General features: G+C 41.4%; 1 protein-coding gene across 4 annotated transcripts in view; it reads right to left on the bottom strand.

The window, feature by feature from the left end:
• TCF20 (transcription factor 20) overlaps positions 1 to 27,402 on the bottom strand; it is a 213,710-nt gene that overhangs the window by 121,518 nt on the left and 64,790 nt on the right. Inside the window, exon 1 of one of the 4 annotated variants that reach the window (XM_060777159.2) lies at positions 21,793 to 21,873. The exons of 2 other annotated variants lie outside the window; for them this stretch is intronic. The gene's annotated coding sequence lies outside the window, so the exon portion shown is untranslated. Of the gene's footprint in view, positions 1 to 21,792; positions 21,874 to 27,402 lie in introns of those variants that run through there. One more of the 4 variants, XM_060777160.2, reaches the window with a different exon arrangement.

The following is a 27,402-nucleotide window of genomic DNA, read 5'->3' as shown; positions in this document are numbered from 1 at the left end:
GAGTTGGGTCCGGCTGCACTTGAGCTGGTACTCAGATGAGGCAGAAAGTCTTGGATTTCCCCTTCTGAGAGGGCATCTGGTATGGACTCTGATGAAGATCGATGGTCGGGTCAGTTGGTCGGGTCAGTTGGAGGGAGAGTGAAGATTGGTGACATGATGTCTCTGTTGACGTCGGGTGTTCCCTTTTGGAAGAGGCAGAGGAGGGGGTCTGTTGGACCTTCCTCTTTTTTGCAGCCTTTTGTCTTTGCAACATCAACTGAAGAACTTCCCAGGAGTGGGAGGAACTGGAGGTGGCAGAGATTGGCTTGTTTTCTCCACCTGCGCCCTTCTGGTTTCCTCATGTGCTCTCTTGAAGACTATTTTCATTGAGGAGGTTGGTGGTGGCATGGCAGTGATCAAATTAATCGAACGCACGAAGGCCTGGGGCTTGGCATCGAAGGGGGTCTAACTGATAGCCTTGGAGACTTCAATGCCCGAAATGCTTTTGAAGCCCTTGAGGTCGTTGAGGCCTTCAAGGGAACTGTTAATGGGACCAATGTCAACTGCGCCGTGGTCGTAGAAGGGGCCAAAGCTTGTTGATAGAGCTGCACCTTCAGTCTGGAAGCTCTAGTCTTTCATGCCTGGGCCATGAAAGCTTGGCAATGGCTGCATGAGCCCACAACATGGCATTCTCCTAAGAAGAGGAGGCACTTGGTATGACTGTCTGAGTCCGGGATCTTCAATACACACTGGACGCATCACTTGAAACAAGTTGTTGACATCACGAACTAAGTTCTGAAGAGCTGCTATGGCAGCAGAAGAAAAAGAACTGGGGAGCATGGAGTGCCTTTTATGTCCTGGGGAGAAGCAGGTGGGGTGACCACCAAAATTTAAAAGAATACACCTTGGGAAACTTCTGTTAGAGCCTGCACAGGTGCAGTGTATTCCACAAGTGTGCATTCACAGGGACCATAAAGAAAAAGCTAAAAGATATCTCAGAACATTTACAAAAGAAGAGGAAAGGGTAAAATGTGAATATGCAAACTGCAAACCTGAACATAAATATATATACAGATGACATCTATTTATGCCAATTGATTCACATGCATAGAAGATTTTGCAAGCATCTCAAGTGTAGGATTGCTGCTTTAACGCTCCAGCAAACCACAGAAAAAATAAAAGATCTCCAAACTAATTGACAAGCAGAAGAAGGGTACAAATAAACTTGATCATGAGTGAAGTCTTCTCTGAATTCCAGGTGCTTTGTTATACTTCCTTCTTGGGGAAAATGTTATTATTGTTTAAGTGTGAGCCAGTGAGCAAATGAAATGAAGTGTGGCAAATACGTGTATAATACACAGAAATAGTAGTGGCAGGCATTTTAATTAACATTTTTTTCCAGATGTTTTATCTGTATTCAGATAATAGCATCTTGAACTAAAATTCAGATACAGCTATGTACTAAAAAGCAAACATGTGTACCTGTATATGTTTGTGTGTGTATACATGCACACAGAATAATTCTGTTTTGAGGACAACTTTTCACCACATAACTCTAAATAAAGTGACAGGATGTAGGCATACAAGAAGGCAAGGAATGTATGGTATCTTTTTTTCTTCTCTTTCTATTTTACTTTTATAGCACAATTATTTTAAAAATTTCAAAGCTTGAGAGGGAGTGGCAAAGACTTGGGGATCTGTATATCATTTCAAGTCTCAGAAACAATAAGCCATGCTTCTCAATCTCTGGAAATTCAGAACTGGTTCAGCTTCTGTTACAAAAAAACCCCTCTACTTCCCATTCAATCAAATATTTGTACCTGGTGCATTCTTAAAAAAAACAAACAAACTTATAATCTACCACATATTGAGCCTGAAAATTTAGGAGATTTCCTTGATCATACAATATTCTGAATGCAAGTGTAGCCTGACACAACAATATTGTGCCTATTTCCCTCAGAAGATGTCTTATAAAATCCATTTGTAAGACATCCATACAGATAAAGATTCATAAAATCAAGCCATGTTGGGTATGTGGACAATTGCATTGATGTTTAACAATTGCTCTGACATCCTACTATCCACTTGGGATTACCTGAATGGTGTATGCAGAAAACAGCCCAAAGTCTATATCATGCATGGAAGTCATAATGATGGAATAACCATTGACACATTTATTGGCATGGATTTAATTTTACTTCTGTTTTCCTCTTTCAGTGTCACTTCTTACTTTTCACCCAAAATATACCATCTCTATGGAGCAAGATGGAAAAAGTAGACAGCATAATCAATTAGAACTATTTTTTCTGAATACAACTTCTAAAATGTACACATAACAAAAAAGGAGCCATATTGCTCTACAATGCAGATATTACATGGATTACAAGTTTTAAACACTATTCGTTTAGCTTCTAGCCTTGTAAGTATATACTCTGTCCCTATGGATTGAGAAAAACATAGGAAAATGGTTTTCATCTAAGCACATGGGAATACCGGAACACTAGGACCGAGAGGAAGAAGACACATTGTGTGAGATAATAGCATTCTTCTATCTCATCCAATCATTATGTTCTGGTCCCGAAGGGAAGTATCTCTGATTTGACTGACAAAGCAAGAGAAGCAATGAAGGAACTCTTTGTTCCTCTTTTAGCAGAACTTCTTAACTTCCTGTTCTTGGTCAGTGATTCCAACGTTTTTGGACACCTTAACTAATATATTAGAAAACCTGAGGAGAGCAGTTGCCAAAAGCCACTAGCATATTTGCACAAATCAATGTATGTTGTGTTTGTATTTCTGAGCATCTGATGTAAATAGAGGCTGACGTAAAGGGGGAGAACCATTCCATAGGAAATCATTGGAGACCAGGGAATGCATTCCAACAGTTAAGATAGCCACAAAGTTAACATTTCAATTTTAAAGAGTTTCAAAGCATAACTCATTGGTTCTTTCCAGGCAAGAGAACATGGCAGATGCTTTCAAGAGGGGTCAGAAAAGAAACGCTAAACCCATAAGAGTTCTTTTGGGTGAGCTAGCTGGTTTACTATTAATAATAATAATTTTATTTCTTATCCACCACTCCTCATGGCTCGAGGTGGGTTACAAAACAATTAAAATACATAAGCACAGCAAAAGCACTACAAATACACACATGAAAATGTACCTCCATAAAAGTTACATACCAAAATATATCTCTACAAAATATATACTAAAACACACAAAACAGAGATCAAACAAAGGACACTTAAAATTCATGTGTAAAGACTGTCTGGGTAGCCCTGCCAGAAGAGATAGGTCTTTACATGGTTTTTAAATTCCGACAGCTCATTCCAGCAAGTCATTCCACTGTTATGGGATAGCCGATGAAAAGGTCCTCTGGGTGGTAGTTGCCAGTCAGGTTCTGGCTGGTTGGAGCAGACGCCCCGCAGAAGACCAAAGTGTGTGGGGCGGATTTTATAGGAGAAGGGGATCTTTTAGGTTTTTATTTATTTATTTTGTGTCAAAAGCATTGCATAATTAATCAAGTATTGAACTGATAAAATAGACACAAGCGGCTAAAAAATTTTAGACCAAAAACGAGCAACAGTGACCTCATTGTCTGTAACTTTAAACAATTCTTCCTCTGTGCATGAGGCGGAGGGGCGGCCCTAGGTAATTTTCAATGGTAAGCAAACAGTATTTTGCCCCCCCCCCCCAACCAATCACTGATATATATTTTCTGTTTGTCATGGGAGTTCTGTGTGCCATATTTGGTTCAATTCCATTAGGTGAACTATACATCCCAATAACTACAACTCCCATATGTCAAGGTCTATCTTCCCCCAAGAAAGCCTCAAGAGCGCCCCTGGGAAAAATCAACTATACTGAAAATGCTTACTTTGCGTAATGGATTGAGCCGCCCCTGGGCAGAGCACTGTGGGCATGCATACAGATGAGGAGTTTTTTGTTCTGCTCCACAGCTGCACAAGGTAGAGGATTCTTCTAGGTAGTGCCATTTTGACAGGTTGTCTTTTGATCTGCCCACTCCACTTCCGAATCTGTTCAGGGACTTCCAAGTTGCCCATTCATGCTTTGCCCCTGGAGGCAAACACTCATGGGGGGCCATCCATTTGGGATTTCATGGTTTAGCTTCCCAGAGGGATAATCTTGCTGTTACTGGGGGAACATTAAGAGGAGTGGTAGTTCTCGTGAAATTTTTCCTTGATTTGAGTCTACTGGGAGAAGGCTGATAGCCATGCAGTGGATGGCTTTCACTGTGTTCAACCTTATTTCTCTCACAGTTAGCAGCAACTTCCCATCACACATGGGGCGGGGGGGGGGGGGGGCTGGATATGCCAGCTAGCTTATAGAGTCTATCAACAGGTGTAGGTTTGAGACATCCTGTGATTATTCTACATATTTCGTTCTGTGCTATATTCACCTGCTTCACGTGGGCTGACTTGTGCCAAACAGGGCAGGAATACCCAGCAGTTGAATAAGCCAAGGCCAGGGCTGATGTTCTTATTAATTTTGGGTTTGCACCCCATGCACTACCAGTAAGTTTCCGCAGGATGTTATTGCGTGCAGCTACTTTGTGTTTGGTGTTCATACAGTATTTTCTAAATGTTAGTGTTCAATCTAAGGTGACACTGAGATGTTTAGGATGGGGAGAGTGTTCGAGCTTTTGGCCTTCCCAGGTAACTTTTAATTTCCTGTTGGCTTCACAGTTACATAGGTGGAAAGCACACACTTGTGTCTTAGCAGGGTTACCTTTAGGTAACCTGGACCCAAACCATGTACGGCTTTAAAGGTCAAAACCAACACCTTCTACTTTGCCCAGAAACTAACTGGCAGCCAGTGTCCAGAGGAGAATGGCAACAGAGAAAAAACTGGTAAGAACTGTATTATTATGCTGAGCCTTCTCCAGCAGACAGCCCAGGTGGCAATGACAATCTTCTGTTGTCTCTTCTGCAGCAGTGCAGACAGCACAACAGAAGAAAAGGCACATATCCTGCTGAACATTCTACACCTGACTTGTCAAGTGGAAAAAAGTAGACTTCAATTGCTCACCCGCCATCTCAGTAAGCAATAACAACTCCCAACCACACGAGAACTCCAATATTAAAGTTTCTTACATTTATTTATTCCCAGAGAAATACTGTAAATTTGACATGCTGTGAACTGGAGCAACACAAATTGAAATTTGCTTGTATTTCTATGTTCAACACTAGAATCAGGACTTTCTTCTACTCCCCCTCCAACAGTCTATGACACCAAAAATCTGCTCCAGATACTTTCTTAACCATACAGGGAAGAGTTTTAGGGAGCAGGGGTGGTTCCAAACAAGGAAGAGGAAAGTTTCCAATTCTATGGGAAGCACTGGCCAATTTTTATCAACTGATATAGAAACATAAACAGAAACTGAGATGTTTAGGATGGGGACAGTGTTCAAGCTTTTGGCCTTCCCAGGTAACTTTCACTACCTCTGAGGATGCTTGCCATAGATGCAGGCGAAACGTCAGGAGAAATGCCTCTAGAACATGGCCCTATAGCCCGAAAAAACCCACAAGAACCTTATAAACAGAATCCTAAGCACAGACTCAAATCTAGCAAAAACTACGCAGTTATAAATAAAATTGCAGAGATCGGGCTATATTTTTACTCAGGGTTTGCTGTGTATCGGAATTAATCTTCAAAACATTTCCAAATAGGGGGAAAGCATCTTTGAACATGTGCTGCTACTAAGCAAACCCATCCTTTCCCTAAAAATCTGAAATTGGGATAAGGCTTCTAGAGATAAAAAATAGGGCTTCCAAGCAGACTTGAACACCAGAACATTAAAACCAAGTGGAAGAAGATATATTCCAGGCACACGGGAGTATAAAGGCATTCCACCCGTCAGGAGCAAGCCTTAAACCACTTTGAAATGTGTTATAATAACGAAACAACACTCAACAGTGAAATGCCTTTATCTTCTTGTCCTTCATCTAGCCTACCATTCTTCCACCTCATCTATCTTTTTATGTCTTGGCTGTCATGAAAACGAAACAATATATCTATATCTGTACCTATACATACACACACACACACACATCTCACATCTTCCAAATTATAAAGATAAAGCATGTGCTAGATGTTATGCAATTGAGGTATGCTAATTTGGTGTGCCTAATTAGCATATTTGTAACTTAAAGACCCTAGACTGCTAGCACTGGTGCCTTTTTCCTTTTCTAATAGTATTCAATAGTTATTTATTTATTGTGTCAGAATCGAGCTGAGAATACGGTTATGATTTATAAAAAAACACTTTGAGTGCCTTTGCTGGTGCTGTAAGAAGGTCTTCCATTGTGTATGTGGCAGGGCTCAGATTGCGTTGCAGGAACCGGTCTGTAGTTTGCTCTTCTCCACACTTGCATGTCGTGGACTCCACTTTGTAGCCCCATTTCTTAAGCTTGGCTCCACCTCTTGTGGTACCAGAAGTGTTCCTGTGAGTATCTCCGTAGATCTTAGAAAGGTATTTCTTGATTTAAGATGTTGGCATGCTGGCTGATATCCGATCAGGGAATGGCCCAGAGAAGTCAATGTCTTGGTCCCTTCATTACTGGCTGCTACTTCCCGACAGATATCAGGTGGTGCAATAACGGCTAAACAGTATAATTTCTCCAGTGGTAGACATCCTGTGATAATGTGGCATGTCTCATTAAGAGCCAAATCCACTGTTTTAGCATGGTGAGATGTATTCCACACTGTCCATGCCTATTCAGTAGCAGAATAACAAGGAGCAAGGGCAGATGTCTTCACTGTATCTGGTTGTGACCCCCTCAAGTTGTGCCAGTGAGCTTTTGTATGATATTATTTCTAGCACCCACTTTTTGCTTGATAATCAAGCAGTGCTTCTTGTAAGTCAGACCATGGTTTAGAATCACTCCCAAGTATTATGGTGTGCTGCAATGCACTAGTGGGATTCCTTCCCAGGTAATCCTCAGAACTCTAGATGCTTGTGTGTTCTTAACACGAAAAGCACATGTCTGTGTTTTAGATGGATTAGGAATCAGCTGGTTTTCCCTGTTATAGGCAGTAAGAGCACCGAAAGCTTCAAAGAGCTTCTGTTCAACCATTTCAAAGCTCCCTGCTTGAGCGGTGATGGCATGATCATCAGCACAGATTAAACTCTCTGTCCCTTCTGGCTGTAGATGGTCATTTGTGTAAATATTAAACATTGATGGAGCAAACATGCTCCCTTGAGGCAGGCCATTATTTTGTTTTTGCCATCTGTTTCTCTAACCCTGGAACTCAACAAAAAAAAGTTCCTATTTTGTAGCAGATTACTTATTAAATGGGTAAGGTGGTAATCCTTTGTGATATTATAAATTTTTCTCAGGATACGGCGATAATGTACAGTATCATAAGCTGCTGACAGGTCTATGAAGACAGCTTCTGTAATCTGCTGCCTTTCAAAACCATCTTCTATGTGTTGAGTCAGGTTCAATACTTGTGAACCCTTTCTTGAAACCTGCTTGTTGTGGAATCAACCATGGGTCTATTTTTTCCGTAATTCTATGCAGAATAAGTCTTTCCAGAACTATATAAAGATGGCACAACAAGGAGATTGGTCTATAGCTTTTTGGATCATTACGGTCTTTGCTTGGTTTCAAAATGACTATGACTCTTGCTTTCCTCCAGATTTTAGGGATCTGACAGAATGCAATGCAGTTGTTCATCAGCTTCAGCCGCCAGAACCTCACTTTGGGGCCAAAGTTCTTAATGTATTCCATCCGTAGATTGTCTAGGCCAACTGCTTTGCCATTTTTACCCTGAGAGCAGTTTCCAATTCAGTAGATGTAAAAGGTTCATAAAGATTGTTGTTCTCATTATCTGATTGTCTGACTATTGGTTTCCTCCCTAGTTTGGTGACAAGGTTGGGTTTCCCATTCATTAGAAGTTGTTGCGCTATCTGATCTGCCTTTATTTTGTCATGGGTATTATTTTGTGAAGGATCATTGCTTAACCCACCTTAACAATCTCCACATCCTGCCCATATCAACTTCTATTATCAACTTGATCTACTGTTCTTTCTAGGCTTCAGAGATGGAGGACAGAATGCTCTGCACTGCCTGAAGAGTTTGCTCAAGAATTGGGTCTTCATCACGGAGCCTGTAATAATCTTCAAACAAGATAGTTACGTATATCAGGAGTAATACCCTGAAGATAGTGCATCCTACAGCCTCTCAGTTACAGAAACCTGTGAGTAGGTTTTTACATTTTCTATAAAGTGCTCATATTCCTCAGGGATTGGGGTGACCGATATAATCTTGTCATCTAACATATAAGAAAATTTAGACCAATCCGCCTTTCTGAAGCTGAATCTTCATTTAAACTGAACTTTCTGAGCTCTTATAACTGGATGCAAAAAGCATATTATCAGCTGATACTGTGTGTTTGGTATTGGTGATCCCACTAATTTATCTGTATATTGTTGCAGTATTTAGTGTTTTTCTGTGAGCTGCCCCAAGTCCCTTTGGGGAGATGTTGGCAGGGTACAATAAAGCTTTGGATTTTAAAAAAAATATTTATTAGTGCATTCTTGCACAATACTGTCACTCACAAACAGAAGGTCTGGGTTATGTCCTTGGTGCCATTTCCCACTGTTATAAGATGGTGGGAGCTTGCTATCATGAATAAGCAATAGTTTATGCAATTCAGCCCAGGAAAGAACAGCCTCTTCATTTTTATCCTCCTGTGCATAGACCCATATGTGGCTATGGCTGTTAAATTCACCAATTAATACCACCCTTTGTTGCCTATCAAAGTTCTCAGTAGAGGAGAAACAAAACTCTTAATTTGGGGACTTGTACATAGAGGTAATTGTGATGTTACTAAGCTCTACTATTATAACCTCTACATTGTTTTCTTCAGTGTTATCGGCACTGCTGACTTGGAGGCCTGGTTCCACAAAGAAAGCACTTCCGTACTGTGCATGTGGTCTTTTCGCCACTAAGATCATTCCTGGTTTCTGTTGCTTACCCCTGTGCATTTCTTGGACAGGTAGCATGTCACCAGAAGCAACTTGCAGTATTAAATAATTAATAGGTAATAGAATAATTTCAAGGGAAGGTGGGGGTGGGATCTTCTTAATTGAAAACCATGCAGGAAAATTACAACTACTGATTAAACTCTGCAACCCACCCAAACCTCTACCCTGTCCTACTGGTACATGTTTTCATCATCTAGAGCAGGGGTCCTCAAAGTGTTTAAACAGAGGGCCTGGTCACAGTCCCTCAAACTGCTGGAGGGCCGGATTATAATTTGAAAAATCAAAACATGAATGAATTCCTATGCACACTGCACATATCTTATTTGTAGTACAACCCCCCCCCCCACTTAAAATAATACAATAATTAAAATGAAGAACAATTTTAACAACTATGAACTTATTAGTATTTCAATGGGAATTGTGGACCTGCTTTTGACTGATGAGATAGGATTGTCGTTGTTGTTGTGTGCTTTCGAGTCGTTTCAGACTTAGGTTGACCTTGAGCGAGGGCCGGGTAAATGACCTTGGAGGGCCGTATCCGGCCCTCGGGCCTTAGTTTGAGGACCCCTGATCTAGAGTATCAGTATAGTATCATTCACTACTCATGTTCCACATATCTGCTAGCAATACTGTTGGCACACAGGCCAGTCTCTTTACAAAACAAAAACAAATTTAAATTAAGTGACACCATCCAAACATCAGAAATGGCAAACTTCAAAAAGCAATGTGCAGAACATTTCAAACCATCAGGACTCTGTCGCTGTCCTCAAAGAAAACACTGCAGGACAAAGAAAATTCAAAGGAATATTGGATATAGACTACTTAGTTAAGAGTTCCTCATTGTAACACCAGAAACTGAAATCAGGATATTGAATTCTTACCACATCATGCATGCTACTTAGTACCAGGATATTTTGTGTTACCACTATGTTTTGTGAATTGTTACAGTCAATAGTATAATTGTCAGTGTCAATACTCTGTGTATTTATTTTCTTTCTGATATGTCAATGGAGCCAGATAGTTGGTTCCAGGAAGATACTTCTTCCTCATCCACTACATCCAGCACCTTATGTGTTGTTTTGCATAAGTATGCACAAAATATATTCAATTTTGTGAGTGCTTTGCACTTATTCTCCAACACTACAAAAGGAGAACTGAGAAAAATGGAAAGAAAAGTAAGAATCCCATGACTTTTTTAAACACAGGACAAGGCCACATTCACCAGCCTTCTCGCATGGAAAGATGAATGGACCCCATGTATGATGGGAATGCCATGTAGATGGGCCATCAGTTTCAAAGAAATGTTTCTCAATCCAATTAAAATGATTTAAAACATATAAAGCTAAAGATTAAAAAGGACAATTGGAGTAGTTGAAAGTCCAAAATTGTTTTCCACTGTTTTCAGTGAAATGCCAGACATTTTCAGAAGCTCCTTCTCCCCTTGAACAATGGTAAGTTGATAAAGCAAACCATCAACTGTGTTTTATCTCTATGTTTCAAAGATTCCCAGTCTTCCTGGAGTTCTATCACTGAGACAAGATAAACATTCTATGGTACCATATAAAGCAACATTTGCAATATGTAACCTTTTTTTAGAAGGAAGATTACAAAAACACCTCTTCCACCACAGCATTAGTTCACTTAATATTTCTGCTCCCAGATGACTAGATTGCTTTCTTCCCCCAAGGACGTGACTGCTAGTGTCTATGAGGGCCTCTGTGCATGTCTTCATATAGTAAAGTAATTAGATTTACTACCATCATCAAGTAATATTTTTATTAGCATGAATTTCCCCAGTTGATACTGAATGACTGAATTCTTGGTAGCTTTGATGTACTGGAATATTCCATTCATTCTCAGAACATGGATAAGATTATTCACAGGATAATTCCTCACCCTGTACTGGAAAACGAAAAAACAGCAGCAAGCCATGATTATCCCCCTCTACCTGATATAAAGATTTTTTTTAAAAAAAATAGGGGGGGGGGGATAGTTTCCAGCATTTTACTTCAATATTGATTGAAGAATAAATTCAAACAGCAATCTGCAGTTTCCTCTTGATTTCCCAAAACACCACGCTTTATATTTGTCTCAGTGTGCTAATGCAAAGCATCCATACAGACAAATTGAGATTACACTGCTGGTGCAGATACATAAAACAACCGAAGAAGGGAGAAACACAAAGAAAGACATTTCAGATGACAAATATTTATGTTTTTCTCATTGCTCAACTAATACAGAGAACCCAGATATTTTTTATTGTGGAAGTCCTTTCTGTTGAAAATATATTTTATTTTTCCAGCATTCAAATTACATTTTTCTGAGAAAATGTATTAATTCCCCTTTCCTCAAATTACCTTTATTCACTATAAGCTTTTTACCTTGCTTTCTCTCTGAACAATACAGAACATTAAAAGCCATATTCCAGATGGAGCAAAGACAGGCAAAACTAAAGGTAATTTAATTAGCCAAAGACTAATTAAATTAGGTCTTCATGGCAGCAGGAGGGAGGAGGGGGGTTAAGCAGATCTCACAAAGCAAAGAGTTCTACTAGTGAGTAACCATATTTGAGAGAATGGATGGATACAAACTGCCTCTTCCATCAATCTCAACAGTACAGAAGTAATCAGTCTTTTAAATCTCCTGGTCATTTCAGATTTGAAAAGTGTTAGATAACACAGAATCCTGCTAAAAACTGGCTGGCATCTGGGGAACACAAAAGTAAAGCATTATTTTCAAAAAGACCAGGTCGAATAATCCCTTTAAATAACAAAATTTTGTACCACAGCAAGTTTCTGAAAGCACTTCAGAGACACTCCCACAAAAAACACACCAACCTAATTCATTGCTGACATAAGACACAGCCTTCTCAGTGGCAGCATCTCATTTGTAGAACTCCTTCACCAAGAAATCCAGCTGCCACCAACTCTTTTGATAACAGCCTAAGAAATTTTATTAGGGTTTCAGTTGCAATATTTTGTATTGCATATTTTTATTTGGTTTTATTTTTACATAAATCAGTATGTAAGCATGGCTGACACACACACACACACACACACACACATACATAGTATGTACTGTAAAGGTAAACTCTTGAGAAACACACTGTTGGATGTCCCTAAAAGTAAAGCTAGGTACAATAATACTTCCAGATTCAAACTAGCTTTGTTTTTTAATTGACATTCCTCAAAATTATACAGATACAAAATACATAATAAAATATTAGAGAGCAATAAATAAAATGTTCTAACACAAGATAAGAAGATAAATCAAAGTCATAGTATGGAGGAGGAGGAGGAGGAGGAGGAGGAGGAGGAGGAGGAGGAGGAGGAGGCGAAGAAGAAGAAGAAGAAGAAGAAGAATGGTGCGTGGAAATTACCTGGTACGGTGCAATCCAGGAATATTTTTCTATTTTCTGTTAAAGTCTACTGCAATAGCTTACTGGTGAAAATAATAGCTCTTCTTCATATAGTATTGACTCAAATCCATCTAAAACACAGACATGTGCTTTTTATCTCAAGAACAGACAAGCATCCCGAGCTCTGAGGATCACCTGGGAAGGAATCCCACTGGAGCATTGCAGTGCACCCAAATACCTGGAAGTCACTCTGGACAGTGCTCTTACCTACAAGAAGCACTGCCTGAACATCAAGCAAAAAGTGGGTGCTAGAAACAATATCATACAAAAACTGACTGGCACAACCTGGGGATCACAACCAGACACAGTGAAGACATCTGCCCTTGCGCTATGTTACTCTGCTGCTGAGTAGATATGCCCAGTGTGGAACACATCTCACCACACTAAAACAGTAGATGTGGCTCTTGATGAGACATGCCGCATTATCATGGGGTGTCTGCGCCCTACACCACTGGAGAAATTACACTGCTTATCCGGTATTGCACCACCTGACATCCACCGGGAAGTAGCAGCCAACAGTGAGAGGACCAAGGCAGAGACATCTCCAGCTCATCCCCTGTTTGGGTATCAGCCAGCACGTCAACAACTTAAATCTAGAAATAGTTTTCTAAGATCTACAGAGACACTCGCTGGAACACCTCAGCAAGCGAGAGTCCAAAAGTGGCAGGCTCAAACCCAGCACCTCAACCAATGGCTGATACCAAATGAGAGACTCCCTCCTGGGCACACAGAAGACTGGGTGACTTGGAAGGCGATGAACAGACTGCGCTCTGGCACCACGAGATGCAGAGCCAACCTCAAGAAATGGGGCTACAAAGTGGAATCCACGACATGCGAGTGTGGAGAAGAGCAAACCACTGACCACCTGCTGCAATGCACCCTGAGCCCTGCCACATGCACAATGGACAACCTTCTTGCAGCAACACCAGAAGCACTCCAAGTGGCCAGATACTGGTCAAAGGACATTTAATCAACTACCAAACTTGCAAATTTTGTGTTTTGTCTGTCTGTTTGTTTTGTTCTGTTAGAAATGTAATACAATTGACTGGTTGCCCTGACACGACAAATAAATAAATAAATAAATAAATAAAATTTGTCTCTTATTAATCTAAAATACATCTGGCTGCTTTAATGAGTGAAAAGGGAGAGAGTCATTTGTACACATTGCTGGTCTCATCTTAAGAGACCACTGTCCACTTGCTCAGGCTACAGAAACTGAGTGGTATTCATGAGAAGTTGACAAGCAGCTGGTGAATAGCCAAAATCCCTAAATTCTCTCTCAGACTTACTGGTGGTTTTGGCATCTGTGGTAACTCATGACACAATGGTGCAAAAACAACAGAATTTTCTTTTCTTTCTCTGACACCCATAATTGTGCCATTATAAGGAATAGTTTTAAAATCTCTCTCCCCCCCCCCCCCTTCTTTAGATGCTGAGTGACTCATACTGTCATTTTAAACATTGGCAAGCTCTAGCAAAATTAGCTATTCTACTCTCCACAATAATTCCATATCATTTTATTATCCTTTTGTTTCTATAAAAAAATAGTGCTTTGAAGGCTTCCTCCTCCCCCAGTCTTCCCCTCGTATATGCATCCTTCCCCTCCTCCGAGACAGAGTTTTTGGCTGTTTTGCTGTTTGCTGAAGGTTTTCCCTTGTGTGTGGATGTGTTTTAAAGTCAAATAAGCTGTTCTCCGACAGTGATGCTACCTCCATTCCATTGCACTGAGATTTCATATCAGGCTGTTAGTTTGAGTGTTGTACTAATGCAAACGTGGGGGGGGGGGGGTGCTGTATAGAAAGACTCTGTGACTTCCATTTAATCCTAGTCTCTGACCCTCTAAAAGGAGCAGAGGATGACAGAAATATTCTGAAGGGAAGTCCCGTCCACAATGTCAGGAAAGTAACTCTGATGTTTGGCACTGTAAGCAGATCACTCAGGATTGACAGACATGTTTCCACATTTCAGAGATGGAGTCCCTCTTTCTCTCTCCATCTCTCTCCTCCACTCTCACGCTGCCAAGATGACATTATTGCCTGCCTGCAGTTCTCTCTCCTGTATAAAAGGAAAAGGATGAGAATATTCCTTCATTTCTTTCCCTTTCTTTGCTCCTGGGCATTGGAAATCATAACAACAAAAATGAAAGAAGCAGAGGAGGGGGCTAGAGGAATTCAACATCTAAAGAATTTCTTGTGATGGAAGAGGAGAGGAAATAATGGAAAATAAAACAAGGGGATTGCAGAGGCTTAAAAACAATATGCAAATGAGCCATAGCAAATGCATTTGTTATTGACAACAGTCCAAAATGCTTAGTAGAAAGAGGTTAAAAAACTGTTCCTTCCCACAGTGAGCATAAAGCAGCATAATTAAGTGTTCCAGCTACTGCTACAAGTTGAATATCCCTTATCCAAATGCTTGGGACCAGAAGTGTTTTGGGTTTTGGGTATTTATTTTTTTGAGAAGGATTTTGAAATACCTGCCTTGGAGATGGAAGCCAAGTCTAAACATTAACTTCATTTATTCTTGATATACACCTTATAAATACCTGGGAGTCACTTTGGACCGCGCTCTGACCTACAAGAAGCACTGCCTGAACATCAAACAAAAAGTGGGCGCTAGAAACAACATCATACGAAAGCTGACTGGCACAACCTGGGGATCACAACCAGACACAGTGAAGACATCTGCCCTTGCGCTATGCTACTCTGCTGCTGAGTATGCATGCCCAGTGTGGAACACATCTCATCACACTAAAACAGTGGATGTGGCTCTTAATGAGACATGCCGCATTATCACGGGGTGTCTGCGACCCACACCACTGGAGAAATTACACTGCTTAGCCGGTATTGCACCACCTGACATCCGCCGGGAAGTAGCAGCCAATAGTGAAAGGACCAAGGCAGAGACATCTCCAGCTCATCCCCTGTTTGGGTATCAGCCAGCACGTCAACGACTTAAATCAAGACATAGTTTTCTTAGAACTACAGAGACACTCGCTGGAACACCCCAGCAAGCGAGAGTCCAAAAGTGGCAGGCCCAAACCCAGCACCTCAATTCATGGGTGATACCAGATGAGAGACTCCCCCCCTGGGCACACAGAGGACTGGGCGACTTGGAAGGCGCTGAACAGACTGCGTTCTGGCACCACGAGATGCAGAGCCAATCTTAAGAAATGGGGCTACAGGGTGGAATCCTCGGCATGCGAGTGCGGAGAAGAACAAACCACTGACCACCTGCTGCAATGCACCCTGAGCCCTGCCACATGCACGATGGAGGACCTTCTTGCGGCAACCCCAGAGGCACTCCAAGTGGCCAGATACTGGTCAAAGGACATTTAACCAAATACCAAATTTACAAAATCTGTGTGGTTTTTTTTCTTTTTTTTCTTTTTTTTTCTTTTTCTTTTTAATCTCTGTGTTTGTTTTGCTCTGTTAGAATTGTAAAACAATGGTTGCTGATGACACGATAAATAAATAAATACCTTATACATATAGTCTGAAAGTAGTTTTAAACGATATTTTAAATAATTTTGTGCATGAAGCAAAGTTTGTATACACTGTGATCAGAAAGCAAAAGTATCATTATTGCAGCCAATTTCAGATTTTGAAATTCTGCATAATAAATATTCAACTCGTACCAGCTCTAATATCCAATAGCTACCAAAGCAATCTTCAATCTTCTTCACTGTTGCAAGAAGAAAACAATTGGCAATGAAATCATGGCATGGGAGATAATAAAGCCTGTCATCACTTAGCAGCCAGAGTAGTTCATCTCTGGGTTTAAGAGGCAGTAAGAAGACTGATTTGGACTGGAGTCATGATGTATATAGGTAGGGGAATGGCTGGACTCTCCTACTCTATGCCCGAATTCAAATCATCCCACACAAATAACCTGTGACTGTTATTTGAAAACGAAAATTACACAAGTTGCCCAGCCACAGATCTCAGCATATATTTTGTCCCAAATAACAAAGTCAAATTCGGAGATAGGAAATTAGTAGAAAAAAGGTGTCTAGTTAATCATCAAAATGATGTTTAAGTTACATTGCCTTTAAGTTTTATATATGGTTCAAAATATGAAGCCAAACAGAATGCAGATCCTCTGAGGATGCCAGCCACAGATGCAGCAAAACGTTGGGAGAAAATGCTGCTAGAACATGGCCATACAGCCTGGAAACCACACAACACCCCCCCCCCCCCCAAATGCTTACCTCCTGTTTTATCATTGGCCTGAGCTTAGAAAAGAGAAAAAAAAATGCTGGTTTTCCACATCAAAACCCTTCTCAGTTTTAATTTTCTGTATCTTATAATCTCATCTCTTTACCTTTTGTTTTTGGATATTACTCCCACATAGATTCCAGGAAAAAGAAAATCAAATTTTAGTTTCTAGGTAAAGAAGAGGCACATCTATGCAGTGCTGCTCAGTGTAGAAAAGGAAATACATCTAGTAGTAAAGAAGAAATTTCTCCCCCCTCCCCCCTGAAGCTGCCCTTCCTCCTTGTCAGTGTAAAATAGTTCTCCTTTGGAATTAACTAATGTAATGCACTGTATTCATGAATGAAAAGAAATAAGACTACCTATCACCATTTTCATTTGCAGTACTGTAGCTTTAAAATTTTATAACCTAAATAATCCTTCAGTGTTGGAAAATTATACTAACAAAACATAAGCAGCATTTTCAATAGTCTAAGAGAAGTAGGCTTTGAACAAAGAATAGGCTGGAAAATGCAAAAAAAAATTGGTCTCTCGTTCAATGAGTGGTCTCTCATTCAATTAGTTAATGACTAAATAGCTTGAAGCTGAAATATTAGATTACATCAATCATAGAATCATGGAGTTGGAGGAGACCTCGTGGGTCATCCAGTCCAACCCCCTGCCAATAACCAGGAAAATCACATTCAAAGCTCCCCTGACAGATGTTCATCCATCCTCTGTTTAAAAGCCTCCAAAGAAGGAGCCTCCACCATACTTTGGGGTAGAAAGTTCCGCTGCTGAACAGCTCTCACAGTCAGGAAGTTCTTCCTCTTGTTCAAATGGAATCTCCTTTCCTTTAGTTTGAAGCCATTGTTCTGTGTCCTAGTCTCCAGGATAGCAGAAAACAAGTCTGCTCCCTCCTATTACTTCCTCTCACATGGCCATCATGTCTCCTCTCAGCCTTCTCTTCTGCAGGCTAAACATGTAGAGCTCTTTAAGCTGCTTCTCATAGGGCTTGTTCGCCAGACCTTTTATCATTTTAGTCACCCTTCTATGGACACATTCCAGCTTGTCAGCATCTCTCTTAAACCGTGGTGCCCAGAATTGAACACAGTATTACAGGTGTGATCTGACTAAGGCAGAATAGAGCGGTAGCATGATATTGTTGGCTCATGTTCAACTTGTTGTCCATGAGAACTCCAATATCTTTTTCACCTGTACTGCTATTGAGCCAGGCATCCCCCACTCTGTATCTTTGCATTTAATTTTTTTCTGTCTAGGTGGAGTATCAATTAAGTTAAAAACCAAATTTACTGGCATTGCTGCTTTACATTATATAATCTCTGATTTAATAATCCATTCATTTTTGTTAGCTAGCTCTTGGAAAGTGTGCTATGGGGCCTCTTATCCAACCCAGAACAATGACAAGAATTCTACTTAAGCCATCTACAATATCTGTCCTAAACTATTTCTGCTTGGGATATATCATGAAATAATACTTTCTCAAACTATTTATTTCATTTTTCCAACATTATCTAGGATTTTTTCACCTTGACTACATTGCTCCTTCTCATCTCAATGAACTTTGTATGCCTGTATTGTTTTTCTAAAAACTATCCTTCCTTTATTCTTGAAAGTGGCACACTGTGTTCTCATTTGGTCTTCTCTGCTTTCCATAATATGCCTCCTAACCACCACATCTATCTGGGATAGTATTTGGAGAGATGGATCCAGGAGCATCCCCAATCTGTGAACACAATCTTTCAGGGGTAGTGCAGCCCAATCCAGAACTGGTTAATACACCTCTATTCCAAGATTAGCAACCTTGATGGCAAGCACATCTGTTTTATCTGGATTCCATGTCAATTTGCTTTTCTTCATCCAGCCCATTACTTTCTCCAGGCATTTGTTCAGAGGAGACACACTATCCTTAGCTGAGGATGTTTTTAAAGGCATGGAGTGTCATCAGCATACTGATAGCACCCAGCCCCATGTCTCCAGATGATCTCTCTTAGTCATTTCATGTAAATGTTAAAATCATGGCATCTTATAACATGGCATACAACAGCTCCTTTTGTTAAAGAGCAGCTATCCCCAAGCACCACCATCTGGAACCTGCCTGAGAGGTACAACCTGAGCCATTGACACACAGTGCCCCCAATTCCCAGCCCCCCAGACATTCCAGAAGGATATCATGGTCAATGGTATCGAGGACTGCTGGGAGATTTTAAAACATCAGCAGGGATACACTCTCTCAGTCAGTGTTAAGGCGGAAATCATTCACTAAGGAGACCATAGCAGTCTCAACTGCGTATCCTGCTCTGAGGTCGATTTGAAATTGGTCAAGGAAGTATATGTCATCCAAGACTACCTGTAGCTAAAAGGCAACTGCCTTCTCAATCACCCCGCCCAAAAAAAAGATTAAAAGCCTGTCTGTAATTATTGAGGTCCAGGGAATCCAGGAAAGGCATTTTCAGCAGTGGTCTAATTACTGCTTCTTTTCAAAGGATAGGAAGGACCCTGCTCAGAGACGTGCATTAATAATGTGTTGTATTTGATATTGAATTGGATCTCCTCCCTGGATGACCAGCCATCACAGTGAGCTACTGAAGGTTCAACAGGTTCAGAAGGGAGGGTACCTGAGTTAAAATTTCTCACCACTCTAAATAGCTCAGCTGGACATGAATTTGCAAGCGCAATATATGCAGAGAAGAAAGCTTGGGAACAATCATGCCAATAGGCCTGGTTAGATTATAATTCCTCTTATTGAGAGGGCTTCAACTGGATCATCAATTAAACTAGCCATAGAATCCTATGGCTTACTGGTATCTCAAAGAATCAATTTGCCTTTGAGGGTGGATCATTTTAGCTGGTAGCTGTGGTATTAACACTGGCCGGAAAATGATCTGTTCATGACAACCCAGACACATTGGCCACCTCTGTCCTGAGATCTGTATGTTCTGAGCTGAAAACCATATCAAGGGTATGCCCTGCCAAGTGCATAGGCCTCGAAACCAACTGAGATATGGCCATGTCTGACACAGATACTATGAACCCCCAAGCTGGACCTGGAAAACTGGACTGCAATTGTAAGTCACTCAGAAGCAAAAGCCTGGGCAACTCCAACACTACTTCTGAGACCAGGTCTGTGAGCTTGGCCAGGAAGTCTGATATGCTGCAGAATGGACAATACACTAACAGAATCCCTAGTTTATCCCAGGTTTTCACACTCAGGTATACACACCCAAGGTGGCCAAAATATGATTGTTTTTATAAACCACAGCTATCTCACCCCTCTGGCCACCCTCCCTCACCTGCTCACTAACACAGTACCTGGCTGGGAGAGCCTGAGACCATGTTGGCCCACTATAATGGCCCACTATAATCCCCCAGTCAAGTTTTAGAGAAGCATGCCAGGTCAGTAGAGATTTAACCCCTAGTCTCCAGAGTTCTAGTACAGTGCTCAAGCCACTAAACCACACTTGCTCACAACTGGGACTTGTTTCCTCAAAATACATGGCAATTCACAAATGACTACTTTATCTAGTAAAAAGACTTGCCCCACTTGCTCTAAGATCAGTTTCAGAAAAGTGTGTATTTTGTGGCTAGGGAAAATGGGATGAAAAATCTTGATTCATAATTTAAACAGCCATGCACTCCCTAGACATGTTAGACAAACTACAACCTTTGACATTAATGTCCTTTATGCTAGTCTGCCTTACAAGTTTGTGGTAAGTATTAATAAAGATAAAATACAATAAGCATGCAAAATGTCAGTTGTAAAAACACTGAATTTTTACTACAAGATGTAAAATAGTGGGTTCGTAGTATCATAGAACTATAAGGATTGCAATATTAGCTGCCCAAGAAAATACATGGGCCTTTAAGTAATTTATTGAACTGCATAGTAACTGCAAGCATAAACGGGGGGGCTATCCATATAAATGGATAATAGAAATGTATATGATTGTTGCTGTTATTGTTGTGTGCCTTCAAGTCGTTTTCCAACATGTAGCAACAAAAAGGCAATCCTATCATGGATTGTTTGGGCAAGATTTATTCAGAAAGGGTTTATATTCACCTTTCTCTGAAGCTGAGAGAACTTAATTTGCCCAAATTCATTCAATGGTTTTCTGTGATTGAGTGGGGATTTGAAACTTTGGTCTCCAGAGTTATACCACATTGATTCATAAAATTATAACTAAACCAAAATTATGATTCAAACTATAATTTTTCATTATTCAATTTTCTGAAGTAAACAACTGAAACAGATTTTTAAAACAAAAATCAGTGCATGCAGCAAAGAAATGTCTGCAATTCAAGGCACTTCAGAAATATAAGACATTTACTACTAAAGGAAGCAAATGTCTTAGATTTCTGAAGCTCCATAATTCATTTCATTTACTACCAAAGAAAGTAAATGAAATGAAAACTCCTCTGAAATGAAGGAAGCATCTTGTCACTATTTGCAGTGCACATACAAGAATAGCACATAAGTCTAGGTTACACACACAGTGAGAGACATTATATATTTCTGGCACAATTTCTAGAGATGGAATCTCTCTTCCATTCACAAGCATAAACCTCTGACCCAGAATCTGGGAAGAATAAAAGACAAACACTGGAAGATGTTTAACCATTCCATGCTCATTTTGACTCCAATTACCCACAGAGAAACAGGAATGAAAGAGAACAGGAACAGGAGGACTCTCAGATCAGCTGTCTGGAAGGAAATCACTCAGGCCTCATTCCACAGGGAAAAGGAGGCATTCAAAGCCAGAGCTACAATTTTCCTGGCTGACTAGACGCTCAATTCAGCCAAGGAAGCAACAGCACCTGTTCCAAGTGCCTAGTTTCAGATAGTGCCAGGCAGTTGTGAAAAACAGGGAATACTTTGAACTCTGCACAAATTCCTGCATTGTGTCAGCAACACAGAATCCAATTTCTTTCTGGATTTATCTATCCATGGAGCGTTCAGTCACACCACAGGAAAACAAAACAAAGGTCCCAGTGTATCCCATCTCTGCTTATCTTAAGCAGTTCTGTGTCCCATTGCTAAAGGCAGCAATACTCATGAATCCCTTTTACTGACAGCCTAGGAACCTGTACAGACCAAAAAGGGCAAGCCACAACCAGTTTCTCTCTCTGCCATCCCCTGAGATCAGAGTTCAGGCAGGCAGTGAGTGTCATACCTGTATTTATGAATAAAGCACTCCAAAATCCAGAGCTGTCATATCTGCATCCTTCCACTGCATGTAGAAAGAGGGGAGGAGGGGAGGGGAGGGGAGGAGCGACTAGCTTTAACTGGATTGTACCGGCAGCAACTCCATCACAATTCAATCTGTCAAGGGCTGTACCAAGAAATATGTTTCTTCAAGTCTTAGACAAAAGGAAAAAAGAAAAAAACCTTCCCACCCAGAAATGCAATTCCCCCCAAACAGAGCAATCTAGGCTACAGCAAACTGGCATGCAGGGGGAAAGCAGGCCCTTGTGCAAAAACACACAGGCCTCAGGAAGACAGGAGATTTAGCAGAAAGGAGTTAAATAGGGAAATGACTTGGCAGGACAGGTTGAAAAATTACCTGGCTTTTAAGGAGAACAGTGGGGTGGGGGGAGTGGAAAGGTCTGGCCTAGGTCAGGCAAAGGTTAAGGTTTTTCTGTCCCAGAACTAAAATAAAACATGTCTCATAGATTTATAGGAATCAAAGTAAAATAAAATATAGTTTATATAGGGAGGGAGAGAAGTCTATGGGTGATAAGTAGGCCTGGAAGCATTATGTAAAAGAGAGGATGTCACTGTATCTCATTCTGGCATGTTGCCCTTGAAAAACTATAAATACCTAACTATAAATCCTTTTTATTAGGGTTGGGGGTAGTGGTGTTCAATAAAACCTGTTTCATAACTGTATTCTCCTTTGCACTGAATATAGAGGCAAAATATTGAAATATGTTGCTTGTTGTTGTTTATTTGTTTATATGCTTTCGACTCTTCGTGACCCCATGGACCAGTCCATGCCAGAGTTCCTTGTCAGCTGTATCCACCCCAGTTCCTTCAGAGTCAAGCCAGTCACTTCAAGGATACTATCCATCCATCTTGCCCTTGGTCTGCCCCTCTTCCTTTTTCCTTCCATTTTCCCCAGCATCATTGTCTTCTCCAAGCTGTCCTGTCTTTTCATTATGTGCCAAAGTACTTCATCTTTGCCTCTAATATCCTTCCCTCCAATGAGCAATCGGGCTTTATTTCCTGGAGTATGGACTGATTTGATCTACTCATGGTCCAAGGCACTCTCAGAATTTTCCTCCACCATCACAGTTCAAAAGCATCTATCTTCCTTCAATCAGCCTTCCTTGTGGTCCATCTCTCACATCCATAGGTTACTACAGGGAATACCATTGCTTTAACTATGCGGAACTTCGTTGCCAATGTGATGTCTCTACTCTTCACTAGTTTGGTGGAAACTAGATATTATCAGCTCATACTTCGCATGCATTTCATACTTGCAAAAATGGGGTAGATGCCTATATTTTATTTTTTCTGATTTTTTCATTGAAAATTTCTTAGCAGTTTATGTACTTACATTTCTAATGCACTCCTGTGCTAAAATGTTGGTAGTAGTACTGCTTCTTCAAGTGATAGAAAAAGACTGCACTTCTAGTCTGCCAAATAAATTGCTCCAGTAGATTGACTTCTGCTTTTTTTAAAATTTGCAATGTTAGTAAAGGTCCTTCATATAGAATTTAAATTTTCCTGAAGTTTAAGTATTCTAGTCCCCCTACCCATCACACTGAATGACTGGGGGACTAATGTATTGTTGAAGGCTTTCATGGTTGGAATCACTGGGTTATTGTAGGTTTTCTGGGCTGTATGGCCATGTTCTAGAAGCATTCTCTCCTGGCATTTTGCCTGCATCTATGGCAGGCATCCTCAGAGGTTGTGAGGTCTGTTGGAAACTAGGAAAATTGGGTTGATATAACTGTGGAATGTCCAGGGTGGGAGAAAGAACTCTTGTCTGTTGGAGCTAGTTATGAATGTTTCAATTCACTGGGGGACTTACTGTGCACCAGCTGTGCCCGTATCTTGGGAGGTCCGACTTGGCCACGGTGATCCACACTCTGGTTACATCCCATATAGATTACGGCAACGCACTATATGTAATATTGCCTCTGAAGACTGCTCAGAAACTCCGGCTAGTCCAATGCTTGGCAGCCACATTGCTCACCGGAGTGGGGTACAGGGAGCATACAACTCCCCTGATACACCAGCTCCACCGGCTGACTATTAGCTTCCAACCACAATTCAAAGTGCTGGCTTTGGCCTATAAAGCCCTAAACAGTTCTGGCCCAGTTTACTTGTCCAAACGTATCTCCCTCTATAACCCTCCAAGGACCTTAAGATCATCTGGGGAGGTCCTGCTCTCGGTACTACCGCCATCGCAGTTGCGTTTGGTGGGGACAAGAGACAGGGCCTTCTCAGTGGTGGCCCCTCAGCTGTGGAACTCCCTCCCTAATGTGATTAGATCTGCCCCCTCCCTCCTGACCTTTGGAAGAAGCTCAAATCCTGGTTGTGGGATCAAGCGTTTGCAGAATAGACTGACTTGCTGGGGAAGATGATGTTTTTACTGGACTGCAATGGATTGATTTGGATGATGATTTGAACCGGCAAACTGTTTTAATGTATACTAGCCGTCCCCTGCCGCACATTGATGTGGCCCAGTCTGTGTATATGTGTTTTGTGTGTGTATATGTGTGTGTGTATTTGTGCATATGTGTGTTTGCGTATATATATGTGGTTTTGTGCATGTGTTGTAATTTTTGTTTTTTGGCTTTTTAATTCTCTTCCACTGTGTCTTTCAGTGTTTTTAAGAGTGATGATCACACATTGGCCTGATAGGTGTATTGTGTCCAAATTTGGTGTCTATTTGTCCAGTGGTTTTTGAGTTATGTTAATCCCACAAATGAACATTGCATTTTTATTTATATAGACTAGCTGTCCCCTGCCACGCGTTGCTGTGGCCCAGTCTGTGTATATGTGTTTTGTGTGTGTATTTGTGTGTATATATATTTGTGTATATGTGTGTTTGCATATATGTGTGTGTGTGGTTTTGCGCATGCGTTGTAATGTAATGCTGGGGTGTTTTTTTTTTGGTTTTTTAGTCCCTTCTGCTGTGGTTTTCAGTGTTTTATGAGTGATGGTCACTCGTTGGCCTGATAGGTGTATTGTGTCCAAATTTGGGGTCAGTTTGGTGCAGTGGGTTAAAGCACTGAGCTGCTGAGCTTGTTGATCGAAAGGTCGCAGGTTCAATTCCGGGGAGCGGCGTGAGCTTCCGCTGTCAGCCCTAGCTTCTGCCAACCTAGCAGTTCGAAAACATGCAAATGTGAGTAGATCAATAGATACCGCTCCGGCGGGAAGGTAACGGCGCTCCATGCAGTCATGCCGGCCACATGACCTTGGAGGTGTCTACGGACAACATTGGCTCTTCGGCTTAGAAGTGGAGATGAGCACCACACCCCAGAGTCAGATATGACTGGACTTAATGTCAGGGGACTACCTTTACCTACCTTGCCCAGTGGTTTTTGAGTTATGTTAATCCCACAGACGAACATTACATTTTTATTTATATAGATTTATAACTGTTTTAATTTATGCAAATTGTATTTTATGCTATGTTACTATATTGTATCGGCATTGAATAATGCCTGTTGGTAGCCCTCCTGAGCCCCTCTTCGGAGGTTGAGAAGGAGGGATAGAACAGCGTTTCTCAAACTGGGGGTTGGGATCCCTGAGGGGGTCGCGAGGGGGTGTCAAAGGGGTCACCAAAGACCATCAGAAAACAGTATTTTTCTGTTGGTCATGGGGGTTCTATGTGGGAAGTTTGGCCCAATTCTATTGTTGGTGGGGTTCAAAATGGTCTTTGATTGTAGGTGAACTATAAATCCTAGCAACTATAACTCCAAATGTCAAGGTCTATTTCCCCAAACTCCACCAGTGTTCACATTTGGGCATATTGAGTATTTGTGACAAGTTTGCTCCAGATTCATCATTGTTTGAATTTTCAGCGCTTTCTGGATATAGGTGAACTACAACCAGGGGTGGCTCAACCCATTACGCAAAGTAAGCATTTACAGTATAGTTGATTTTGCCCAGGGGTGCTCTTGAGGTGCTCTTGGGGGAAAATAGACCTTGACATATGCTAGTTGTAGTTACTGGGATATATAGTTCACCTACAATCAAAGAGCATTCTGAACTCCACCAATGATGGAATTGAACCAAATATGGCACACCGAACTCCACGATGAACAGAAAATATGTATCAGTGATTTGGGGGGGGGGGGGGGCAAAAAACTGTATGCTTACCATTGAAAATTATCTAGTGCCACCTCTGACTACAACTCCCAAACTCAAGATCAATGCCCACTAAACCCTTCCGGTATCCTGTTAGTCATGTTCTGTGGGCCAAGACTGGTTCAATTCCATCATTGGTGGAGTTCAGAATGCTCTTTGGTGGTAGGTGAACTATAAATCCCAGCAACTACAACTCCCAACTGACAAAAACAATCTACCCCAACCCCACCAGTATTCAAATTTGGGTGTATCTGGTATTTATGCCAAATTTGGTCCAGTGAATGAAAATACATCATGCATCTCAGATATTTACATTACAATTCATAACAGTAGCCAAATTACAATTATGAAGCAGCAAAAAAATAATTTCATGGTTGGGGGTCACCTCAAAATGAGGAACTGTATTAAGGGGTCGCGGCACTAGGAAGATTGAGAAACACTGGGATAGAATGTTCCAAATAAATAAATACTGTCATTTGAAACAACTCCTATTTGAAACAAGCTAACAAAACCAAACACAGAGGACTCAGGAAGACAAGAGATTTAGTAGGAAAGGGGTTAAGTAGGCAAAGGACTTGGAAGGACTGGTTGAAAAATTACCTGGCTTTTCAAGAGAACAGTGTGTGTGCGTTTGAGGAAAGGTCTGGGAAGAGGGATTCCTCTCTGGCTCCCCTGCAAACCCATATAATGAAGGTGCGGGGAGTGTAATTACTCTGGCTTGTTTGGCATGGTCGGGCATCACGCTGCCACGGGGCCAATTTCCTCTCTTCTCCTTCAATTAGCATGCCAAGTAGTCCAAACAGCTCGGCCCGCCCTGATTGGCGGAGCAGCCTCGCAGCCAAATGCCCTCTCGCCCAATGGGAAGGCAGCAAGTGTGCTGCTCCAAGGCTCCGGCTGCCTTCATTTTTATGTCCTCCATTGGCTATCACTCTCGTCTTCCCCTCTCCGCAGGAGGCTCTGAAGGGAGTGATAAAAGCCGGCAGCCCTCCCTTCGCTTCCCCAGCTGGGCTCATTCACAGCTCCTGGCAGCCGGGGCTTCCTCAGGGGAGCCACTAATGAAGACGGCCAGCGTTTATCTCCCTCCTTCCCTCCCTCCCCACCACCGCCATCACCTCCCTGATGGGGTCGATTTATACTTCCACCGAGTGTCCTGGCTCCCAGCCAGAGGGCTCAGCACATTCTTCTTCTTTGGGAGGGAAAAAGGAGGGAGAGAGAGAGAGAAACGACGCCCCCCTCCTCCCCCTCCCACGCACACACCTTTCAAAGGCACACTGAGATTTAGGGAAACACTGGCTTGAAGGGAACATTAGAAAACCAGATGCATGCTGAATGCCGCTTTTAACATGTCTAAACCACCTTTTTATCCTAAAGAGCTTCTCAGGCAGGGCTTTCAGAAAACATCACCTGCCACCTGCATTTCACCTACAGCCAGGGAGGGTTGTAGATTACCAAAGGAAGA

This window comes from Anolis sagrei, chromosome 5, assembly GCF_037176765.1.
Source record: "Anolis sagrei isolate rAnoSag1 chromosome 5, rAnoSag1.mat, whole genome shotgun sequence".
NCBI lineage: Eukaryota > Metazoa > Chordata > Lepidosauria > Squamata > Dactyloidae > Anolis > Anolis sagrei.
This window is presented reverse-complemented; position numbering and strand designations above follow the sequence as displayed.